The sequence below is a fragment of the Haemorhous mexicanus genome, chromosome 1, assembly GCF_027477595.1.
Source record: "Haemorhous mexicanus isolate bHaeMex1 chromosome 1, bHaeMex1.pri, whole genome shotgun sequence".
NCBI lineage: Eukaryota > Metazoa > Chordata > Aves > Passeriformes > Fringillidae > Haemorhous > Haemorhous mexicanus.
In genome coordinates this window covers 41,761,564-41,785,791 of record NC_082341.1, presented here as the reverse complement: position 1 = coordinate 41,785,791, position 24,228 = coordinate 41,761,564, and the positions used below count along the sequence as shown (strand labels likewise).

The window sequence follows — 24,228 nt, the reverse complement described above, 5'->3', positions numbered from 1 at the left end:
AGAGGTCAGGTTTGTAGGTAAAGAAAAATTTAACACAGGGAAACAGTGGGGAAGAAATGCGCTCTTAACACACACCAGCTCTGAATACATTTAAATCACAGCTTTTAATGAGCCAGGCCCTGTAACATGAAGGATTCTGAAAAGGAGCAGGATTATTTCAGGAATTTGAAGAGCAGGATGATTCTTCCTATTTTGTACTTGAAGTTCTGAATGTTCCAAATTATGTCTAATAACTTACTATTTATCACCACTTCTTCAATTCATCTTCACTCAACTCTGATCCTCAGTCTTTCTTTTAGACATATATATGTGAAAGAATCACACAATCCTTATTCTTAAATATCTTATTCCAAGTCTCTGAATTTGTTGTATCTTCTTTTGTAAGAAAGAGCTGTTGGATGAGTATGTATTTGCAAGTATCTGCAAGTAAAGTTGCAATAGCAAGTCCTCCTGATGTGTATGTATTTAACATTGTAATTATTTATTAATGTTGCCATTCTATTTATTTATATGTGCATATATATATGTAAAAAACATGTTGCTTTGGTAAGAAATAAAACCTATAATGGGAAGAGCACTGTGCTACAAGTGTAACTGCATATTCTCTCTGATTTTATCAAAACAAGGAAGTCACCAAAAATCTATGCTGAGTGACCAAGCCAGAATCCAGAATGACCAATGTGGACCTGATATGGATGTCCATGTCCCTGTCTCCCATGCTTGGTCCAGTGTTTATTCCTAGTGCCTGAGCAGGAGCCTGCTTGCTCCAGAGCATGTCACATCAGGATGGGCACCATGGTGAATGTGCTGTGCTGTACTGTAGCTTTTCTTTAACAACCATGTCAAAAACTACTTAGCTTCAAGTGTGGCAGCCCTGGTATCCAGTTGCTCTTCTTCCACATTGTGACATCTAGAGGACAGTAAGAGTTTGCTTTATCCATGTCTTGGCTTGAAAAGACAGGTGTCTACTAAGGAAGGCAGGAGCCTCCTTTGAAATGGAAAATGTAAACCCCCTCCCTCCGAGTTATTATAATTTTAAATTAAGGGGCTCTCAGGCAAAGATATGGGAATAGGGACAACAGTTCTTTCCTAGGAAAATTAAAAATACAAATGCAATAGTACAACAAAAACCACTATCAGAATACAACCTGACACTCTGTTGGTCTGGGTGTTGGTAGCAGTCCTGTTAAATGGTGGCTGCAGCCCTCCTGCAGCGACAGGTGTGGTTCTGTTGAAGCAGTGATCCTGTAGAAGGGTGTGCTCTTCCTCTGACAGTCCAGTGGTGGTGTAGATGGACCTGGTCTTCCTCTGGGAATCTAGTGGGAAAAGGCTGCTTGTGGTGTTCCAAATCTTAGATTATATCCAGGTAGGAATGCTTGGCTCCTCCCCCTGGGTGGAGCAGCTCCCAATGGGATGATGTAATTTTATCAGTCATGCAGTGAGACTCAATGGCCCATTAACAGCAGGTATCTCCCAGAGGGAGGATTGCTCATGGAAGAGCTAAAGAAAACTGTCCCAGCTGGTTTTGACAGGTGGCCCAATTAACAGTAGATAACTGCCCCACCTCTAACAGATGGCAACAGAATACACACCCCCAGCCACATTCTTGCAACCTAAGACAACCCATCATGTCATAATTTTACCACAGGACTTGTTTACCTGAGGGGCACTTACAGCAAGCTTTGGTATAACTTCCATCACCATTTTGCATGTCTGTGGCTTGTAGTTCCAAAATAATTTCTCTTTTTCCATTTCTAGGGGGCAGACAAAGCAATTTTTATCAGCTGGCCTTTTTTTTTTTTTCAATGTGGATTATTTTTAAAAGGAACTTAAAACAAATAAAATCTTTTCTTATTAATACTCAATAACTTATGTGTGTGGAGGTTACTGAAGGAAAGGAAGAGACCTGCCCTTTATTACAATTCAAACACACAGTCATGCAATCAAAAATGTTGACATTTTTCCTTCAAAAATATTGTGGTAGCATCACTACTTTCTTCTAAGGAAAGAGAAGCAGGTTTCTTGCATAATTGTTTCTTATATTATACTATTGTTTCTATGTTATACGAGTTCCTTGTATCATTTGCATGCTGCTTGGGATCTCTGGTCTCAGGGAGTCAGGCACGCCATCTGCTGTGGAAGATACAGAATAAAATCAAATACCATTTGTGAGAATAAAAAATGTGTGTGGGGAAAAAAAAAAAAAACCACTCCTAAAATATTACCTCTCCTGGAATTTTTTTTTTTCAGGAAAGAAATTACAACAATTCAGGCTTTTAAAACAAATCCCATTCTGAAGAAAATAAACATGGTACAGAGATGGGCAGTTTTTCTAAGTTTCTTTTGTCCATTTCTCCCTTAAATTGTTAGAAGCCCAAAGGAGCCAACTGTAATTTGTAATTCCAAGGACAGTGGGGGAAGTGTTAGGAGGAATAAAACCTATCTGCTCTCAGACAGAGTAGTCTCAGCTTCTCATCCCTGCCTTGTACACTACCTTCCTTTAGCAGACTAGATTAAGTAGAAGTAGACCAGAGTTTTCTCTTTGCTTTTGGCCTCAAAAAGCAAACTTTTCAAGGCTCTATTTCAAGTCCTTGGAGACCCAAACACAGCAATACAGCAATCTCCTACGCAGCCTTACAGCAGTAATGAGATGTAGATAACCTCTCCACTGATCATACCAGCATGACCTGGCTAGCAGAGGAGAAAATCAGGATTTGTGGCATCCCTAGTCACTGCCAGAAGAGATTTCTCTCACTATGGAAGAGAGAAAAGAATATGGGCAGGTCCAAAGGGACCTGTGAAAATTACAGTTTTTTTCCAGATTCCACAGTATGAAAATCTCAGCAGTACTTTGTCTGCCTAGTATATTCTGAAAGAGAATTTAATGGAAGAAATTCTTTCTATGTTATTATTAAAGCTCCCTCTCCTTTGCCACTCTAGTTTAAAAGCCATTACCCCCTAGGTGGCACTGTCCAATAAAACAAGGCATGTTTAAATATGGAATGATCATTAAGAAAGAGTCATTAAGGTTGGAAAAGACCTTCAAGATCAACCTGTGGCCAAACACCACCATGTAAGTAAACCACAGCACTTAATGCTATATCCAGTCATTTCTTGAACTCTTCCAGTGATGGTGACTCCAGCACCAGGAGCAACAGGTTGTACCAATGCTTGTCAGCCCTTTCAGTGACAAAATTCTTCCTATATCCAACCTGAACCTCCACTGGTGCAGCTTCAGGCCATTTTCTCTTGCCCTGTCACCAGGCCTGGGAGAAGAGGCTAACCTCCACCTGGCTACATCCTCCTTTCAGAGGATTGTAGAGAGTGATAAGGTCCTGCCTGAGCTTCCTCTTCTCCAGGCTAAACACTCCCAGCTTCTTCATCTGCTCCTCACAGGACTTCTGCTCCAGACCCTTCATAAGCTTTGCTGCCTTTCTCTGGACACACTCCAGCACCTCAATGTCTTTCTTGACAGTGAGGGGCCAAAGACTAAACAGAACTTGAGGTGCCGAGCACAGGGGGACAATCACTGCCCTGGTCCTGCTGGCTACACTAATTCTTTTACAGGCCAGAATGCCATTGCCCTTCTTGACCACCTGGGAACACTGTTGGCTCATATTCATCTGGATGTCAACCAACACTCCCAGGTACTTTTCTGCTGGGTCTGTGGAATTCTTGTTTACAATGTAAACTAGTGTAAGTATGTTGAATTTAGCTATTAGCCTCAGCTTGGTAATCCTCTTTTTCTGAATCTGTCTCTCAAAGTCAATAAAACATGCTGCTGTGAATCTCATTTAAATACAGTATTTTTACTTTCAGAGTGCTTTGGAATATATTTTCCTGGAAAATTATTGCATATTGCATGTATTTGTTCTGTCTGTGCTCAGTGAATAAACTAGCAGAGGCTGTGCTTACTTTGGCAAGTCATTCAGAGCAGCAGGAGCAGATTGAGGTGTAAACTGCAGGGGCTGAGGTTCCTGACAGTTCCAGTATATATACAGAAGTTATTTTGCATCTGGTGGGAATTGGCCCAGCACGGCACATCATCATCACCTATTTTAAAACTACCTGAAAAAAAGCTGTTTCAAAAAACTTCCTCAACCACAGGACCTCTCAGAAGCACCAAGTTCCCCCTTCACCTGTGTCCCGTAGATATGTTTCACACCAGTCTCCACTATGTACATAAAAACTTCACAGGCAGGAGGAAGCCCTCTTTTCTCACTCTCCAGGTTCTGAGTGACACTATTTTACTTGTTTCATATCCTGCTCTTCACTCTGGTGCTGGAACATGGATTGCTTGGTGGCGCAGGGGAGGAGGAATAGCCTTTGCCCTCCAGGCACTGTAGCAGTGCCAGGAAAACACCTGAGTACACCCTTCTTACTCCTTGTTTTCACATACAAAAAAAGGAGACCAGAAATTTTCTGACAGTGTTTACCACTGTGACAGCTTTGTTCACAGCCAAATAGAGATGCTGAGCCTAGGAGACAAACTTAGAGGATGTTTGGGATGTGGAAAGAGAACAAGTGGGTGCAAAACTTCTGAGAGCAAGGGGGTACCACTGAGAAACAGGGAACTGTGGAGCATAAGGGATTTAAAGGAATGATGCCACAATATTCTCAATTAATTTCTGTAATTCCCTTTTGAGAAGAGGTGCTCTGCTTTTCTTCATATTATAGTACCTGGTAAATAACTCCATCATGTACATCCTCTTTGCTCATTCAAGATCTCCTCTGATTTTCATTGTATATGGTATTATGTGCTGTCCCTTCATCTGGCTCTCACAACAGCATCATTATCTTTTTCTGGTAATGGGTTTAAGTCCAGACATCATCCAAATTGTTCCATGTAAGGCTTTCCTAGGATAAGAAACAAAATACAGTTTTATATCATCTTCTTAATTTTTCTCTTCTTGTGTCATCTAGAAGAAATCTGCCTACCCAACTACACATATGTGGTGATTCACATATCACCATACATGTGGGGTTGTTTTCCTTCCTGTAGAGAAGGCTAGCAAAAATCTTACAGAACTCTGGTTTCCAGTTCAACTCTCAAATTGACTGGAGTACCTTTATTTCAACAAAAGAATGCTAAGACCCAATCCATAACTTGCAGAGGGGCAAAATTTCCAGTGTTACCCAGTGAGGAGTAAAAGGTCTCTAAAACATTTTGTGATTACATCAGCGCCTTTTAGTGCAAGCAGGAATTGATTTATTCCTAACAGGAGGATGTCTGCGTGATGTTTGTGTTTATGTCCAATGTGTCAAGCACTACTTTGTGCCCTTCAACATTGCAGAGCTTTGACCCTTTTTAAAACACAGAACTAGAAAGCAAATGTACCTGTGATGAATCAGAGGCTTTGAGGAAACATTGGTTCTTTCAACCCAGCCCTAAGAATTCTTCCTGTGCTGGCCCAAGCTGATATGCACACTTAGTAGAAAACTCCAATACTGGATGTCTTTGGTTTGCAACAGCTAGGAGGTTGGAGCTTATTAGGAAATTATATTATGTCTCAAGCACTGAAAAAGTAAATTCTTACTAATGACTTGTTTGTTGTAGTTATTATTCTCAGCATTTCTCCAGACATTCAGAAATTGATTATTTCTCTCTTGAGAAGTATAAAGCAAGTTTTTTCACTAAAGAAACAAACTATTTTGCTGATAAAGCCTATATGAGATGTTGCAAAAGCCAAAAAATGTGTTCAGTACAGTTTTTCTACCTTAACAGTGTACAGTAGAATTTTTATGTATGTTCTCATTATTTTTCCTCTTTTTTTAAGCTCTCACAGGGATTTGAGTAAATTTGAAGGATTTTTTCCTCTGAAACTTTTAGGAGCTCAGAAACATAAGACTGCCACACTATTTGTTGAAAGATGTTAAGTCTATAGTGATGGAGTTGCTTTTTTAAGAAATAGGAGGGGGTTTTATACATTATTTGTCTAAAATTGTAGGCCTCTGTAAAACTTGCATCTAAATGTCATCATGCTGCACATCTGCAGATCATACTGAAATATCCAATTTTTTTGTTGTGAAAAGCAACAGGAAATAGCCTGTTGGCAGCTACTATGTTCTCTCTGTGAGTCTGTGAAGTTCTGACTCAGACAGCCTCCAGTTCAATCAAAACCTCAGGTTTTAATGATACATGATTAAATACAAAGGGGGTTTTGTTGTTTTTTAATTAAATTTTAACTTGCTGTGTTACATCCCAGGAACAAAATACTGCATGTGATCCTGGATGAATGCAGGATAAAAATCCTAACCCACATGTTTTCTTTATATATAAAGATTAATGTAGACTTTATTTTATTTCAATAGTTCAAGTTGACTCTTGAATTTCCAAATATATTTGACTGCAGTAGTAATTTCTGAAAGCTATTTTAGCTTCTTTCTATCTGTCCTTCCTACCTAATCTAATTCAGTTGTAAATGCACATGGCTTCAAAGGAAGGAGGAAGAAAGCATAATGAAAATAGTCTATATGCTTCAAAATGTTAAGAAGATGGAAAACTATTTAAAGAACAAAACATATCTCGGGAGCTCGAGAATCATTGTGGACTGACATATGGTAATCGTATGTCAGCATATGCCTGTGCTGCTTCTACAGCATATCTCCATTTGCTAAATTCTATTTGTGTCCAAAGTTGTAGCAAGAAGATCAAGTTTCAGTGCACTTAAAAAAAAATGTACAAGCATGATTACATGTTTAAGTTTTAGTTTTCTGTAGAAGCAATCCTGCATATTTTTATTCTTTCCTTGTTTCCTTGCTCCTTTTTCTGATTTCAGAGACCATCTTGACACTTCAATTTACCCATCTCACCCCATGTTAATTTCTTAGTATCAAGAAAATTGGGACCAACTCCAAGATTAATAAGTATTTATTTAAAGTTGGTGGGGGGGGGGGGGGGGGGGAGATTCAAAAGATGCATTGCATAGAAACGTGGAATTAGAAGAGGGGAAACAGTTTCAGTTTCCTGCTCTAAATCTAGTAATTTAATAACCTAATCACTGAGTCATTATGTGTATTTTTTTCTGGTTCCTAGAACCCAGAAATCCCATTCTGAAATAAAGAAATCTCCCTTTGGAAAATTTTGCTGAAGTTAATATAATTTTAGTTTCAGTTAAATAGGACTATTAGAAAAGTGCTGGGAAATTTCAGATGCAAACTAGGTGTGAGTTATGAGCTAACCCCAATTCTCATGTTGTTTCCTAAGAAATATTCCTTCCTCCATCTCAAAGCTGAGGATATCTGTTTGTTTCAGTTTTATAACCTGTGTTAAAGCTGACAAACTATATATTGGACTCTTCTGGCTACTAGAAGATAAGTTATTAGGAGCTGCAAATAATGTTGACAATTAACAGCAAAAATACTGAGTATTGTATAGGGGTCTAAGATTCTTTCCATTACTACAGTGTAAATGGAAAGCATTTCACTTAAGGATACTGCATGACAGGGAAATAGGTTAGAGCAAGAAAAGATTCCAAGGGTAACATTGTGTTGTTTGGGTTACACAGATAAAGTAAATGGAGCACGTATTTCCTTTCTATCTGGAAACAAGCAGTGAAGAATTTCAATTTCCAGTCAGATGGGCAGGGAGTGGATTCTCCGCTCAAGATAAACCCAAAATAACTTTGCCAAAGGAATGTCTCTAGATTGACACTGCTATATTCCAGATGAGAAATCCCCCCACATTTCTGAGTCTCAAGCATGGATGAATGCAGCAGACCGGTGAAGCAATCATTTAATCATTCAGTTCCATTAAATGGGACATTGGTTAGCTACATGCATCAAGAGCTAGAAAAAGGAGAGCTACTTTGAACATGCACAGGCCTTGGGATTAGAAAACCACCACGACTTCTGCCCAAAGATTGCTGCACTGAAATCTCTTGGAGGTTTTTCTATCATAGCCCAGCACTGTGGGGGTGGCTGAGAGGCTGTGCAATAGTTGCTGCAGTTTCTGCTTCGCTGCATTACCTTGTAATGACATTAGCACATATTTAACATTCTGTGAGGGGAATGCTTCCCTCCTCCTCCTCCCTGCCGCTTAGAAACAGTGAAGAGATGAGATGTGACACTTGAAAATGCTATAGTACTGTGACCTCACCGGGGTATAAGATGGTCTTAGTGGAGGCAGAAAATTCAGCTGCCTGAAGTACTTTTGCTTCATCCAGCTGGTGTCCTACTGCCTGCAAAGCTGCTTCCAGACAGCAGTGCTTTGTTATTCACTTGACTTTACTAGCCCTTGTCAGAGTTAATTGGATTTGTGACATGGTCAGATGTTTATTTCTTGATTCTGTTGTCCTTTGCCTTACAGAACACATATGCCAGGGGAAACAACAGTACATCCAACAAATACCAAACTATGAAGAGATACATAGAAACGCTGTCCAACTTTTTAGGAGATAAAATTTAAGGAAATGTGTGCTTAAAATATTTCCCCCCTCTAATTTATGACAATATTGTCACTGATTTATTACAATAACTAAAGCAGTTATAAAACCTTATGTTTAAATATATCTACATCTCTCTAGACAGTCAAATATCACATTCATTAATGTTGTCATGTATAAGTACCCAACTAAACCTTATTGTAGCTGAATGCTGTTTTGGGGAAGAATGCACATAAATCACATAAACAAAGGTTACACTTCTGGTAAAATCTCAGTTTATTAAGTATTTGAAAAACTTATGCTCTTCATGAAAGCCACTGCCTACAGTGATAATTTTATTATCCTTTTATTATATTATTTTATTATCCTTTGTGTAATAACTTTAGTTTTGTATGTGAGATTATATATAATAGTAGTTATACAACTCGCTTTCTAAATCTTTGGTACTATTACTGATGTAGTATTTTGCTGTAAATGTTTTTAAATAAAATGAAAAATGTTTATGAAGTTATTGATACATCTAAATGATTTAAATCAAAAACCAAAAAATTACTTAATTTATAACTGCTACAAAAAGCATGAGTTTTAGCACGGAATCCCAGAGAAGGTTTTATTCTGAAATGCAGTCTCCCTTCTTACAGAAGTTTTGGTTGGATGAGAGGCCTACACGTGACCTTAGAGAACAGATAAACACACACACATGCTCACAGCACTCTGGAAGTCACAGTGGATGCAGTCTTTTCCTCAGGCTTGAAACAAGAGTAAATCAACCACAGTTTTATGTACAAGGAGTGTATAGCAATACCTGAACAGTCATGCATATGTCAGCACGAGCTAAATTTCATAGATGTTATATGATAGTAAGAGCAGGAAGAGAGGGGGAGAGAGAGACAGATTGACAAAGCAGTTAAGCATGGGCTTAACTTTAAGTTTGTATTCAAATCCTCATGAAGTCAACAGCTATGCAGTTGGAGCTATGCCAGGATGGAACTGAAGATGTGACCATCAAAGTCTACTTTATGTAAGCATGTTGTTACTAAGTTTGTAAGCAGAAATGGAGTTAGGCTAGTGCAAGAGAGTAATAAAATCAAAGAGAAACTACATATCATCACGACAGCAAGAGACAGAATGTATGATTTATTTCTATTTCATTCTAATTTTATTATTAACAGACCCCCAGTTCTTGCAATACACATAACGCTGCGGTAGCACAGGGGCGAATCAATTGAGCTTGGTGTCATTGTGGGCAGCTATTTGGAGGCATCTGAAAAATGCACAACAAGACTAACCTCCACTCCAACATATTGTACTAGCTGAGAAACAGAAGAGGATTTTTTTTTTAAATTATTGTACTTTCACCTTTTGTACTGATTTTGACAGGCCATTGGTTCCTTAAATAAGGCAGTGTTTAGTCCTTCATCTCTTGCCCTGTGAGGTAACATTGTATAAGCCAAAATAATGTCCACCTAGACTCTGAAACTGTTACTCTATCCCGCTAGGAACTTCAGGAATAGACTAACTGCCTTTAGTGGGGCAAGGTCTGAAGTAAAATCACTAAGCAATTTTACTGAAAAAGTTACAAAGCTGGAGAAATTTCATCAGAATATCATCTTCTATTGTATCACTGTTTCTATCTGCCAAATTAATTACAAAACTTTCTTATGCTCTACTGTATTATGTTAATTTAAAATTCTTCATTACATTTCCTTGAGGGCAGTCATAAAAAAGGTATCATCTCCAGACAACAGTCTATAAAATATTTGGTGTATCACAGTTCCTTCATTGCATTCACATGTGCCTTTCAATATCATTATTTAGCTTCAATAAAGTTGAGATTGATTGATTTATTTACATGACATCTAGTAGCAATCTACAAACAATAGCTGGAACAGAAAAAATAGTTCTTCTCCAACCCTGCCTATTATTGTGGAATTGATTTATTTTTGGAATAGAGGCCCATTAGGAATGCTAAGTTTTCTAGCAAGCTATTCAAAATGCAGCAAAATATTAAAGAATAATCAGGAAAAGGAAGAAAAATTGTTTTGTGCACTTTTATTATTTATTAACCTGAGTTGGCACTTACTTTGATACAAAAGTTACACATGTCAGAATGCTCCATGCTCTTCAATTGTACTTTTCTCAGCCCTAAAAAGATACGATAAAAAAATACTAAGGTCAGCAACCATGTACACACCAGCATAAAGCTTATCAGCTTCTATTTATTCTTACAGCTCTTTCACAATAGATTATTAATACCAAGGTTGTATCAACTACCATGAATATTTAACTAATTAAAAAATTGCATATTAGTTCACAAGATATAACTGATGCCTGATTGAATCTCAAATAAGATTAAATATTACTGGGGGTGGGGGGAGGGGGGAAAGAATGTCTGTTAAGATAAAAGGAAAGCACAAAACCTCAACAAAACCTAATGCTAATGTCACAAGCCAAATTCCAACTTAAAAAGCAACATTACTCTAGACATGCTGCTGCATTTTTTGTCGTTTCTTCATGAACCTTCCTCAGAAGCAGGACTGCTACAAAGTGATGTGTTAAAGGCATCCACCCCTGCTTTCAGGTACAAGGCCTTCCTTAGTGACAGAAATAGGATGTCCACTTATGAAACAATTTCTTAAAGTAAAGAAAGTGGGTTACTAAAAGCTGGCACAAGATAAAACATTTCCAGGCCTGGAAGTTCCTTAGCTTCCAGCCCTGCCAGGAAGCAGGAGGCACAGCCCCTCAGCCCAGGGTGACAAGGATCCTTTGGGAGAGAGTCCATCTGGCCACCTGCTCAGGGACCTGCAGCCCTGCAAGTGCTGCCAGCCCTGCCTCAGAGGCAGCTGCAGCTCTTGGAAGGCTGGGCCACCTGCCAAGTGGATGGGTAGAGAGCTGGCAGGCAACCAGCAAGTTTCTGGCAAAAATTTGACAAGCTTGGGTTCCACAAGATTTCTCTTTTAAAACATAAGAATGCTACCTTCTCTTTAGAACAAAATACTAAATAGTTTATGTTAGGAAGTGCATTTTGTACAAGTCCATTTTCTGCCTCCAAAAATACATGTTGAGTAAAATTTAACTTCACCACAGTTTGTGGTGAAGTTCAGATAAGACCAAACATTAAGCAATATATGCCTAATGAGAAAAACTAGTATTGAAGTAAATAGAACCACACAATCTACCTGGTATGTCTGTGTCACCTGTTGCTTGAGCAGTACAATACAGGGCACTGCAGAAATTCTGCAATTAGTTCTAAGAAACACTGAAGTATCGCAAGCAACGTATCTGCTTACCCATGGCGCTTCCTCAGGCAGAGGCAGGCAGACACTGACTGGAACAAGGGGTTAAAAATGTAACTCTCACAAGGTTTTGTTGACTTTCCTTAGCTAGAAATAGAAAAAACAATGTGATTTCCTGATATAGCTCAGTATGAAGTTGTCTCAGCATAATTTTTAATATGTATTTTAGACATAAATTAGCACATATTAATGTTAATAGAGTTATAATGCTTATTGTGTCTGAGCTAGAACCTTCAGCTTGGGTTGTGCAGTTTGCTTACATATTTAAAAGAGCAGGAAAATCTACAGCCCTCCTACTGCCAAATAGCATAAGTAATTAATCAGCAACTACTTAGCTCTTGAACTAGCTAAGCTAAAGAATTCTAGCAGCTATACTTTTGGGGATTGAAGGCTGAATCCACACAAATGGATCCAATATTCCTTCTGTGCTGGTGTCAGTGCTTTACACTCTGACAGGGTGGCTGGCAAGCCCCAACCCTAGTTCATATTATTCTATATTCATATATTGTTTTACAGTCAGGAGTTCACTATAAGGAATGCTGAAAGAGTTGTCCCTTGTGAGTACCTACATCTGACTGAATTTGGTTTTCAATATTCACCCTTCAGCTTTAAACAAATGCAGGTTTCATGCACTCAGCTAAGTATTAATTAGCCTGATACCTATCACTTGTGGGGAAAATAACTCTATGCCATGTTACGTTCCTTCAGCACTTATAAAATTGTGAGAACCAGTTTCAGCTGTTATATGCACTTAAACTTCTGCCTTTTTTTTTGTGCAGGAACCTAAACAATCTGTTAATGAAGGTAGAAATCACTGTAGCAGAGAATCACTGTTGAAAACACCAGCATTTATGGTATCCTTTTGCAGCCAGAAAATTCTGTTGTACCAGTACAAGACTTCCGAGAGAAAATACCTGGCAAAAGACAACAGAAAGTGCTAAGTCTTGTCTCAAAGTTTCCATTTTATATATTGCACTATAAAATGCAATACAGTGCAATATATAAAGATGGTAGAGTCCAACTCTTCTTCCTTGATAGCCAGCAGGAATAGAGGTAGTCAGTACACATTTCAATGTGCTGCTGTCTCCTGCACTGTCCAGACCATTGGGAGAAACTGTGCATTCCCTGTAAGGCTTCCACTTATGGATATAATGATGAATATAATATATTTGGCTGGCTTCCTAACAATACCTAGCAGCATCCAGCACACATCCTTATACTGTAGTAGAATATAAAAATTTTGTAAATGTGGAAAAGAGACACATTTTCTGAAGTCAGTGAGTACAGCTAGAAAAAAAAAAAAAACAAACAGGAAGGACTGCACCGCAGACCACTTGTATAAAGCAAAGCCTTTTCTTCAGAGAAGAACACCTTTATTTCATGAATTTATATTAAGCTGAATTTCTTTGTCCAGCTTGCATGTTCTTGGTCACTGGCATTTTTCATGAGACAAAGCAAATGCTGATCTTCTTTGGGCTGTAAGGGAAAACAGCTGCTAGTCAGAACTGGGGTATTGAGAGCACTTGGTCAACCCAACTTCACAGAAGGTTTAAGTACCTCCAGACTGTATCGCATCTGTCAAAGCAGCAGCAAATACAACATAAAATGTAGAGCAGGTCCAATTTTTAGTGTGTCAGTAGAATCAGCCTGCAGTTATTTTTAACTGTCTCGGAAAGCTTAGCAGGCAGATACAGTTAATCCTTTAAAGGATTTGCAGGTATTCATAGCTTTATAAGTAAATATAGTGGATTAAGCCAATAGGAGCTTGTAGACAGTCAAAGACAACCTCTACATGCTAACAGTAAAAAAATAAAAAGAACAGTTTATTTTATATAGTCCTTTCCTGACAATCACTGTTAAATTGTCAGTATGTGCCAGAATCCCATAGAGTGAAATATGACATAAAAGTGTTAGTCATTAATGTCAACAAGTGTGATATTTATCAGCAAGCAGTGAATTTCTCTTGTCTTCTATTTCCATTATCCTACAAGTGCAATGAAAAGCAGAGCTGCATTGTGAAAATAAATTAAAAATATATCTACTTATGTAATAAATAAATAAAACTAAAATGGCACAATTCATTTCAGAAGAAACAAGGCTGAATTATTTTTATAGGTCATATTTTATATTGCTTGTATTCTTTTTCAGGATTCACTGACTTAGGCTCAGCTGACAGATGTAGGCCTTCAGTATATTCATAAACATCGTGAAAAAGAACACACATAATTAGACAAAGGAAAAAACATCAGATGACACAAAACTATTAGGCTGAGGAAATCTAGGACTAGCTATGAAAAGCTTTGGAGGTGGTTCAATACTGAATGAGTGATAAAATGCCAGAGGCTATTCAGTGTCATTAAGTGCAATGCACATCAAGAAGGGAAGAGAAAATACACATATATGTATATATATGGGGTGTTAGTATCACCAGGAAAGAAATATGAAAATATCTGGTGCTAAAAGGAACAAACATACCTGGGATTTATTTAAAAATTAACAGAAAAACATGAAAAATCTGCCCTGTAAACACTCAGGCCACAAACACTTTATGAATAATTTGGAGCTTTAGTCATGACATTATCAAACACATTATGATAGAATTAGAAAAACATCTAGAGAAGAATATGAGAGCAATGTATCAAGTAATGAACTTTATTCAAAAGGTGATCTGGTAATAGCAATTCACTAGTTTTCCCAATATAAATATTGCAAGGCATGGAAGGCTTTTTTTTTTTTTTTAATAATAAACTAAGCTTACTTTCATTACATATTGTGAGGCATAAACTGTACATGGACCAGAAAAAGCATGACTTCATTGATTCAGCAGTTCTATTCAGTAGGTCAGCAGTAACTGTTAAACAAAAGAGGTTCCTAGTCACTGAAGGCCTGAAGAGCATGATGGAAAAATCACTGCAAGCATGACTGCCTCTGGACATTTTTTCCATAAGAATCTACTAACTAGGTTAGGTAGACTTCATCTTGTTGAATTCAGAGCTCTCAGGTCCTCATGACTAGAATGACTGAAATCATTATGTATATTGTTTGGCGTATTGTTACAAGAAATTTGGCCAAGAGCTCTCTGTTTCTATCACTGCTACTTAAAAAGAATCACAATAAAACAAAAGTGCTTCATTAACTGTCCAACTGAAGCAGTCTAATTCCCTACACATTTTTGAGGTTATATATTCTGGCTACCAGACAAACCACTGCTTTCACACCTCAGCTGTGTTAACTGAAATATAGTTGAAATATATGTAGATAAGAGATACATGAAATATAAGAGCAGGATATTACTCCACAAGGTTGTAATTAGGACCCTGCTCTTCCCAGATGAGTCAATAGTGGGATGCATTGTTGACCCTGATGCTTGAACAGAATTGTGAGACATACAAACATAGGACTAGAAGGGAACTCCTAAATCACTGCAAGTACTCAGCTCTTACACTTGCAGTTGCTTAATCACTTAATTTATTTCAGAATTACTTAATTTATTTCAGAAACTGACCAAAGTCCCTTTAGTAACTACTCTATCAGATGGAGGTCTCAATGTTTTGATTTTTAGAGTGAGTGCATACCTAGTCAGTTGATGACTTATGCTCTTCTACTAATCCAGTTCCTTGGCTTCAAGAGAGCTTTACCTCTGTGATGGTACAGTCAGAGAAGGAAATTATATCATCTGTTAATACTCATTTAGCTTGGCTCATTGAGGCAAGAGCTTTCACAGCACATCTCTCCTACCATGGTATGCAATGTGAAGAGGTCCCAGCTGGCTGTGACACCAGGCCTGTCAGAGCAGAGACACTGCAGACATTCCACACCCGCATGGCCCTGGTCCCAGGAGCTGTGCAGATAGGTTAGCACATTCCTTTCAGGCCAATGTGCCCTGTCACTGAGACAGCTAGTCTTCCTCAGCATGTATTCAGAGCCAAACTAAGGTGGCTGCACTAATTCACTTCTGGAAACAGTTTAGTGGTGATTAGATAATTATTTACAGACTTATACTTCACTGTGTAGTGTAATTACACTCCTAGTTTCCCACTCTACACTTCTAATCCCATGGATCACCAAGCTCTTTTTCCTCACCAACTCTGTAGTGATTTGCCTTTCTGAAATGCTGAATTTCCATAGAACAGACTCCAGTTTTTCCATACATCTCAAATCTACGATAACTTTTGACACACAAACTGAAAAGAATTTCAGCATTTGCTCTAAGGGCTTTGCTGAAATGCTGAGCCCTGCAAGTCACTACAATGACTCTGAAGCTTGGTGACAATTCTATTAAGAGAATGACATCACTTATCATTTTGGAAGAAGCACCTTAATATAGTAGTGACAGATAACTGATATCACCATCAGCAAATTCCTAAGAGATGCCTGAAAAGGGAAGAAATGCAGTTAAATAGTAGGAAATCAGGACTGACAGAACACTTGACAATGGTTCTGCACTTTCTAAGAGCAGTCTATCTTAATTTCTCACACATTCCAATCTTTCGCCTTTACAATCCAATTTGCTTAGGTAACCTGGACACCTTTCACTCCTCATGGTTTCTCTGGCTCCATTCCATCCTGCTGATTTGTTGCTGCAAGTCATTCTTACTAACAGACACTGCACAGAGAACACAGTTTCAGGAAGTCTACCACTTATCTCACTGAGTGCTTCACTGTCACATCAGCACCTTTTCTGAATTCAGGAAGGGCAGAGGTCTAGGAGTGGAAATAAGAGAAATTGCTTAGGCCATGGATTCTATCCTGACACAAGCATGAAGGAAAGGCCAGCAGAAAGATCAACATAAACCTCAAAAAAAAAAAAAAAAAGAAAGGATTTGAGGACATAAAAGGGCTCCAAAACTTGGAGATAGCATAAGAAGAGCTTTATCACAGAGGGAATGAAACATAGTATCATGGAATCACTTGGGTGGGAAAAGACCTCCAAGATCATTGAGTACAACCATTTACCTGACAACACTAAATCACGTAAATCATGTCCCCAAGTGCCACAACATCAGAAGCTCCAGGACCTTAATGGTCCAGAGTGACTTGGTGGGTGGGAGGATGAGGAGCATTCAAGTTTTATAGATGAGTAAGAAAGGGGTTGTGAAAGACAAAGTGGCTTAAGATAAATGACACACAGAAAAACACTTAAAATGAAGTTTTGGTTTTTTTTTTAATGTGTGGCCTTCTGCAGAAATTTTGATTTAGTTATTAAATGTAATAGCTGTGTATGCATATTTAGCCTTATGAAATCAAGCAAAATACTACTGAAGTTGAATGTACAGCCCATATGTATTTACTCCAATATGAAACTATACAATGCTTACCTTACAGCAATTTATACTCTAACATATAATTTGAAAAACTGTAACACATATCTCAAATCAGACTATGTAATTAGAAAGATCTGTGTTTGCTTAGCTGAGGAAGCAGGACAGTGGTACTTCCTCATTCCCTTTCTGCCATCTGCAATGTCCAATTGCCACTGTACCTGGCTGCTGTGCTCCTCACACAGTGAAGAAATGAATGAATATGAGGAAACAGCCTGGAGGAAACAGTCTGTGTTTGACTATCCTTTCATGCCCATTTTGCTTTGTTGCAATACCTCTGGCTTAATAGGGCTTTCACTTGATTTAGTTCAAGTCAAGGGAAGAATCAGACACACAATGTGCCCATACACCTGTCCAACATGGCCCTAACATTCCTGACAAACCTTCTGAACACCTGTCCAAAGGCAAAACAAAGCAACTGGAGATTTCAGATGCAATCTGAATGTAATGTGATGTGAGCTGGACAAATGCTTCAACTGACCTTGATCTCTTTCCAAAACATGGAACACCGCATTAATAAATACCAATAGTCATTTCAAAACCTTCAGAGTACTTAGCTGAAATACTTTCATTGTAGTCATATAATCAAGCGTTAGCAAATTTTCATCTTAAAGATAGATGCTGCATTGGTAGTTTGCAAAGAATTTAGAGAAAAAAAATTAAGCCAAACACAGGAAGCCCCAATTACAAACAGAATGCTGGACAACTATAAAGTTTTCTGGGGGAAATAACACCCTGATTTTCTTAGAAAACATGTAACATTGAATAAATCAATAATTTTTCTTTCCTTACTTTTCTTTGGTCCTTTTACTCACTCAGGTATACTTGCTGTGAATCAATTTCACAGAACAGTACTTCCCCAAATTAGGATTTGATCCTTTTTCTTTATCCTGTCAAGATTCATACCAAAGTAATGAGAAATTGTTTTTATGGTCCACCAGATGAAATATTTATTCTTTTATGATGAGCCAATACATTTATAAAAAAATCAGTCAATCCTCAACTCCATCCATAGATGTGCTCCCATCCTACAGGGATTAAGAATCAAACTGGCCTTTCCCTTGAGAGTGCCATCACTGAGTGAAGGGCAGGGGTAAGAACCTGGGAGGGTGCCGTGAACAGGACAAGAACAGAGCATCTGTTCCTGTGTGGATTTTTCTCTCCTCCTACACATTCAAGGGAGAAATGCATACCAAGTGTGTACAGTGCTTATTTTTAACCAGTCAGGCAAAGGGCCATGATGGCTCTGTCCCATTGCTCTGTTTATCTCAAGGACAGCTACAAATGCCTTGTGCTGAGATCTGATGCTCTCCCCTCGTGCCATGGTATCCCCCTCCCTATTCTTCAAATGTTGCCTTATGTGTTAAAAATGTGTCTCAACAACACATATTCTTGGCACTCTGCAGGCAGCTCTGCTCTTTGTTTTTGTGCATCACAGCTCTTAATACAACATAAGGACAGATCTCACTTAAACAAAAGCCAAAAAAAAAAAACCCAAACAATCAGGCCTCCTTCCATGCTAAAGAACCTTCATAATCCTGTTTATTGAATGTATTGTTTCTTGTAGGTTTTCTTTCAAGTGAGAACTCTCAATTCTCATTGCCAGTATTTCTCTTATCATATTAATAATTTTTTTGTTTGTTTTTCTGTTAGACATCCTAAGACATTTTAAGGCTATTCTAAGGCAGTTCATCAAATGATCAAATTTTGCTTATTTTCTGTTTGGGCTATGTTTTTCTACCAATTCACAGAGAGCACAGTACAGGTTAGTCATACATTCATAACTTGATTATACTAACCAAAGTCATCCATTTATACAGTTCTGAGGAGGAGGATGATTTTACCAGGCAATTTTATTGAAAAAGACATCATCCTCACTGAAGATTTTCACAGCAAGAGTAATATGGAAAAGAATATCCTCCTCCAACATATGAAACAACATACCATTTAGTCAAAATTGTAATTTCTAATCCAGTACTTTAAGGAAGAACACACACACACACACACACATATATATATATACACACACACACACACATTTGAACTCTGAATGGCTTCAAAGACTAGACTGTGAAAGGGAAAAAATGAGGAAATTACATGTATCATTCTCATTTTGCAGTAAGTGGAAGATATCTTACCTTATTCCTACTGAAGGCAGAGCAAACACAAAAATCTTCACAGATACCTTGAGACAACATGCATAAAGTATCTGCCACACCACAAACAGATCTTTCCTTATTTTATGTTAGCCTATCCAAGTAGCCATGTCATCTGGCAACCAAAAAGCCACCATAAAGAAAACCAGTTACTTGAGAAAGAGTCATTCAGCTCCTTGAGGTAAAGAACTCACTGAAAAAGCAGAACTGTAAATAAAACACAGGGAAGTGCCTGCTGCTGACTGATTTTACATTAATCTGAAAAAATTATTCATCCATATATATACATTCTGAATAAACAGTATTGTATTAAAGAACCAAACCAACCAACCAACCAAACCAAACAATCTGAGACATTTCTGTCTTGGAAGAAATTACCTGCTCAAAGCAATGGAATGATTGTACTTACACCACATGACCCTGAAAGAGATGAACGTGCCTTGAGAGGGAATGTACCTGGTCTCCAAATGGAAAACAAGGACACTTAGATATTGGCTGATCAGACCCTCCATAGTTATTTATCTCCATATATTCATAGTATGCACATGTTTTTAATCATCAATGAGACATGTAAAGCACATTTTAAGTCCCATTGATTGCAAGTAAATTTAGGGGTGCACTTAAACATATGTTTAAGATGGTCTGGTAACAAATTTACATTCAAGAAATCAAACATTTCTTGAATCTATGTGAAATACAACAGTTTTTTCCTTTTCAGCAGACCATAATATACTGCTTCACAGTTAGCTAGTCCTGACCATTCTTAAAAATTTACAGTGCAGTACATAGAAAAAAAATTTAGAATTAAGAGGTCTATAGCTTCCTGGTTTGCAGAGCTTATATTACCAACCAGCACAAACCACAACTGGATGAATAACAAGATTTATACCTGGTCAAATGAAAAATAGAAATGTGATACACAAAACTGGTCAGAGTCTAGTATTTCTTAGGATTAATTCCAGTAAGGCTCCTGAGACATGTTTGTTATTCTTAAGTATTGTCTATATAGTTTACATTAACAAATTTCAGCATACAGATTGAAATATTAATTCTATGCTGAAGTAATCCATTTGCAAATTGTGCTATAGCAACTATTCAGGTAAGTAACACAGTGTTTTTTTCATTTCTTGCCAGAATAACTTGAATGTTGTAAACAAGGTCAGTAATTCACTTTCAAGATTAGGTTTCACATGACTGGCTGTTAACACTACAAAAAAGCCACTTTCAAAAATCATTACCAACTTCATGAATGATTTCTGAATATTAACTGCACACAAATTCCAATCAGCAAATAATGACAAATCACCCTGTCTTTCTCTTTTAAAGACTTAGTTTTATATTTTTTGAATACATTGCAGCCAAAGGCAACAAAACATCTTCTTGGAAATTTTATGTAGTCTGCTTCTTCATTGCTGCCTTTTCAAAGGGAAGCTTTTTGCACATCAAACTACAAGCATGTATTGAGCACAGTGACCTCTATAATTCTGATTTCAACAACAAGGTCAACATGACTAAGAAGCCAGTTTTGCCTTAAAGGCAAAAGTCTCTTTAAGAACCCAAACTGGGTCTTTTAAATGTAATTGAACTATAACAATTCTTTTCCACAGGCTTGAAAAAAATGCCTTCTAAATTTGCAACCAATTTTATAGTATTTGGCCACTGACAATAGATGAACACAGGGAAGATGGACCATCACTTTTTGAATTTCATACACTGCTAACTCAGACAAAAGTTTTTAAGTGAAGAGAGACAGGCAACCAGGAGCCCCCTGTTCAGAACAAGCACAGCATAGTCAAAACACATGAGAAAGTGCAAAGGTACAGAAAGTGAGAGAAACTGAGGCTTCACTCCTGGGATCACCAGCCAGCTGTGCACAGGAGGTGTGTCCCTGTTGCTGCCTCCTTGGTCAGCCAGCACAGGTGACACAGCTGGCTCCCTCCCAGAGTCTGCTCTTCAGCATCACCCCAGGGCAGCTCACAGAGGGATGGAGAGCTTGCCTGTATTAGGAAATTACATTATTTCACCAGTGAGATGCTGCTGCAGTTGACTCTTGTGCATGTGGGTAGCTAAACTGTTGGCAGCGCTGTTTCCAGTTAGAACGGTTGTAACAATCACCAGCTGAAAAAAATGTGATTTCTCAGCACAGTTGAGGGACCTGTCTCTTCATTACCTTCATATTGTATAGGCATACCTATCTTTGCAAGTGTAACAGCCACTGAGCATAACATAGTATCAAATCAAAAACTTAACTTCAACTTCAAAGCTTACAATTTGATAGCAGGGAAGACCTTTATATATTTAATGTCCCTGGCTAAATAGCTACAGGTTGGGTAAGGTAGGAGAAAATGAGGCTTTAATGTTTGCTAGGCACCATTAATATCCATTCCTGTTCACAGTTACATTTTGGAAAATGCTACATGGAGTGGTTTTTACTATACATTCACAAGATCATTTCAGCAGACAGAAAGTTATTTCACAGGATAGGAAAGGAAAAAAATGTATTACTGATTTCCCCTCTGCTTTTCTATGGTTGCTTCATTATAGCTTTCCTACATTTGCTCTTCCTATCATGCTGTACAGCTAACTTATGAATAATTTAATTGGGATACTCTATCAGCATACTGCAGTTGATGAAGGCTTGATTCTCTCAACATTTTTGCTTCCATCCTGATTTTTTTCTAACCTAACCTGAGAGCATGATGACCAAGCGTTTCCATTTTCACCTTCTCCTCCGCAGTTCCCGAGACAGAAATAAAATGGAGAGGGGGCAGAATGGGAGGGGGTGGGATGCCTTCTGCTAAAGGCAGAAAACACATCACACAACCATCATCAAAACTTCATGTGTGACAACCTGGTAAACGAATCCTCAGGGAATTTTAACTATACACATCCCTTCACAGGTAAACAGCAAAATCCTCCATTACAAGACGATGAGGCAGTGAAAGCCACCTTAAAAAGACTCCAGAATGAATGGATGTCAGAGGAAGGAGGAAGGGAGAAAGAAAAGAGGCAGTCTCTCACTGTGAATAATCCTTGGTAGTTTTATAATTACCAGGCTTGGTTTTTTTCCCCAGATAGCAATATCAGCCTCTATAACAGAAAAAAAAATCAGGAAAATTGCACCATCTTTTCTCAACATCAATATGTTTCTAACTCAGCACAAAGCAGCAAGCTTTTATTATCATTCTTCCCCATAGCCTTTTATTTTCTACTATTTTCACATATTTAGATATTACTTCTGTCATCTACATTCTATTTTCAAAAAAGTCCTAGGGTTATATTATTTACATATCTCAATTGAATATAGTTCGCATATGAACAATATGACAAGGAACATAAATTATAATAACAAGCAACATGAAATAGTTAAAAACTCTCCTTACTTTCAGTGCCTCTAAGTGAGGTGTTTATAAAACACCTCACTTAGAGGCACTGAAATTTCAGTGATTTTCCCCTTTTAAATAAAGTTTCACAAAAAATCTAAAATTCACACACCTGGATAAACAGAAATCTATTTCTCATGTTATATTAAAAGCAATGTTATCCCTTTTGATTGAAGTGAATTCATGAATTTTGGACTCTTAGAAGTTGCTTCGGTTAGGAAACATGTTCCAGAATCTGTTGGGGCTCTTTGTGTGTTTTCCCCTTTCTCTTAGAATATGAACTCAACCTGCATCTGAGCTGATCTGTTTATTGTCACTGAAAAAGCAATCCCATGCCACTCTTTCCAAATTCAAACTTTGCCCTTCTTTTCCCCTTACTCTCTGGTCTTTTCTGTTCCCCACCCTTTGTATTGGCTCTGCTGCTTGTGAAATGTTTCCCAGAAGCTGAATCAGTTCATTAAATTAGCAGCATTATTCAGCCATTTCAGTAATCAATTTTTCTGCATTTCTGTGATTTACGTCAGTTGACCCAACAGTGATGAAAACCAGAGATAACAGATGAAGGCAGTTTACAGCAGGCCATAAGGAGGCCTTGCAGGGTCATGCAGAAAGGTTTTTCTTGGCAGCTTTTCAGCAGCATTCCTCTATTCAGTGGTCCCTATTTACAGGATAATACATCAATATCAAAACTTTGCAAGTCTTCTGCACCTACATTCTGTCCATGACAAACTACATTCTGTCCATGACAAACTACTTCTGATCAATAACTGTATCTACTGTGGCAGATACCTCCAATTCAGCAAATGGCTACCATTGTTTCACTTATTTTACACCTGAAGTACCGGAAAGAAACACACTTTCATGAATGGTGACCGACACGTTACAGCAGCTGATTCCTACTGAAACAATAAACATGTGAAATAAACATCTGTATTTTGGGTTGCAAAGCAACAGAGAGCCATTGAGAGAAACACATGGCTAAGAAAAACAGATTCCCCCCCCGGTTTCAAAATACTACTTAAAATCAGTGTTTTCCGGGGGGCAAAAAAAAAAAAAAAAAAATCAACACAGCAGCAAGAAACATAAAGGTACAAACTACTGACACACACACGGAGCTAATACACCAAATACCTTTCCGTATATCCAGAGTCTCTGGGAATGTGCATCCTTTGTTTAAAAGGGGGGACACAAGGAAACATCCCCTGCGTTAGGTTTTCGCTGAATTCCCCTTAAGGGACAAAACTCACCCACTGAACTTTTACAGAATTTACCACCATCCTTGTGTTACCCTAGGAAACGCACAAAGAAAGAGTTGGCACACTGGCTTGCTTCTTCTGAACTTCTAGCCAAAGCCGAGCTGTTTAAATGATGGTGATGTGACCCAAGTTTTCCGAATTCTCAAGCGACACACGTGAGGGAAGAACCAAGTAACGAGGCCTCTTGGAGAGGATGACCACCCTGTCCTCCCCAAAAGGCACATCTTACTGCTGAGCCGCACTTACTTCTCTTGGATGCGAGGTGCTTCCTGCAGGGCCGGGGCTGCCCGGACAACACCTGCCCACGGCAGCACCTCGCACGGGGGAGCAGCGCCGAAGGCAGCCGAGCCGGGAGCCGCTCGCTGCTGCGGGACGCGGCTGAGGGGAGGCGGCCGAGGGGAGCGGCCGGAGCGCCGCTGCCCCCGCCCCGGC

At 38.4% G+C, this 24,228-nt stretch overlaps 1 long non-coding RNA gene across 1 annotated transcript; it reads right to left on the bottom strand.

The window, feature by feature from the left end:
• Window positions 1-85: 85 nt before the first annotated feature.
• Window positions 86-24,214, bottom strand: LOC132327608 (uncharacterized). Its single transcript, XR_009486560.1, has 5 exons — window positions 24,043-24,214; window positions 11,675-11,767; window positions 10,468-10,529; window positions 4,681-4,857; window positions 86-2,133 (listed from the first exon to the last, which is right to left on the bottom strand). It is a non-coding gene; the product is annotated as an uncharacterized LOC132327608 (long non-coding RNA).
• Window positions 24,215-24,228: the final 14 nt, after the last annotated feature.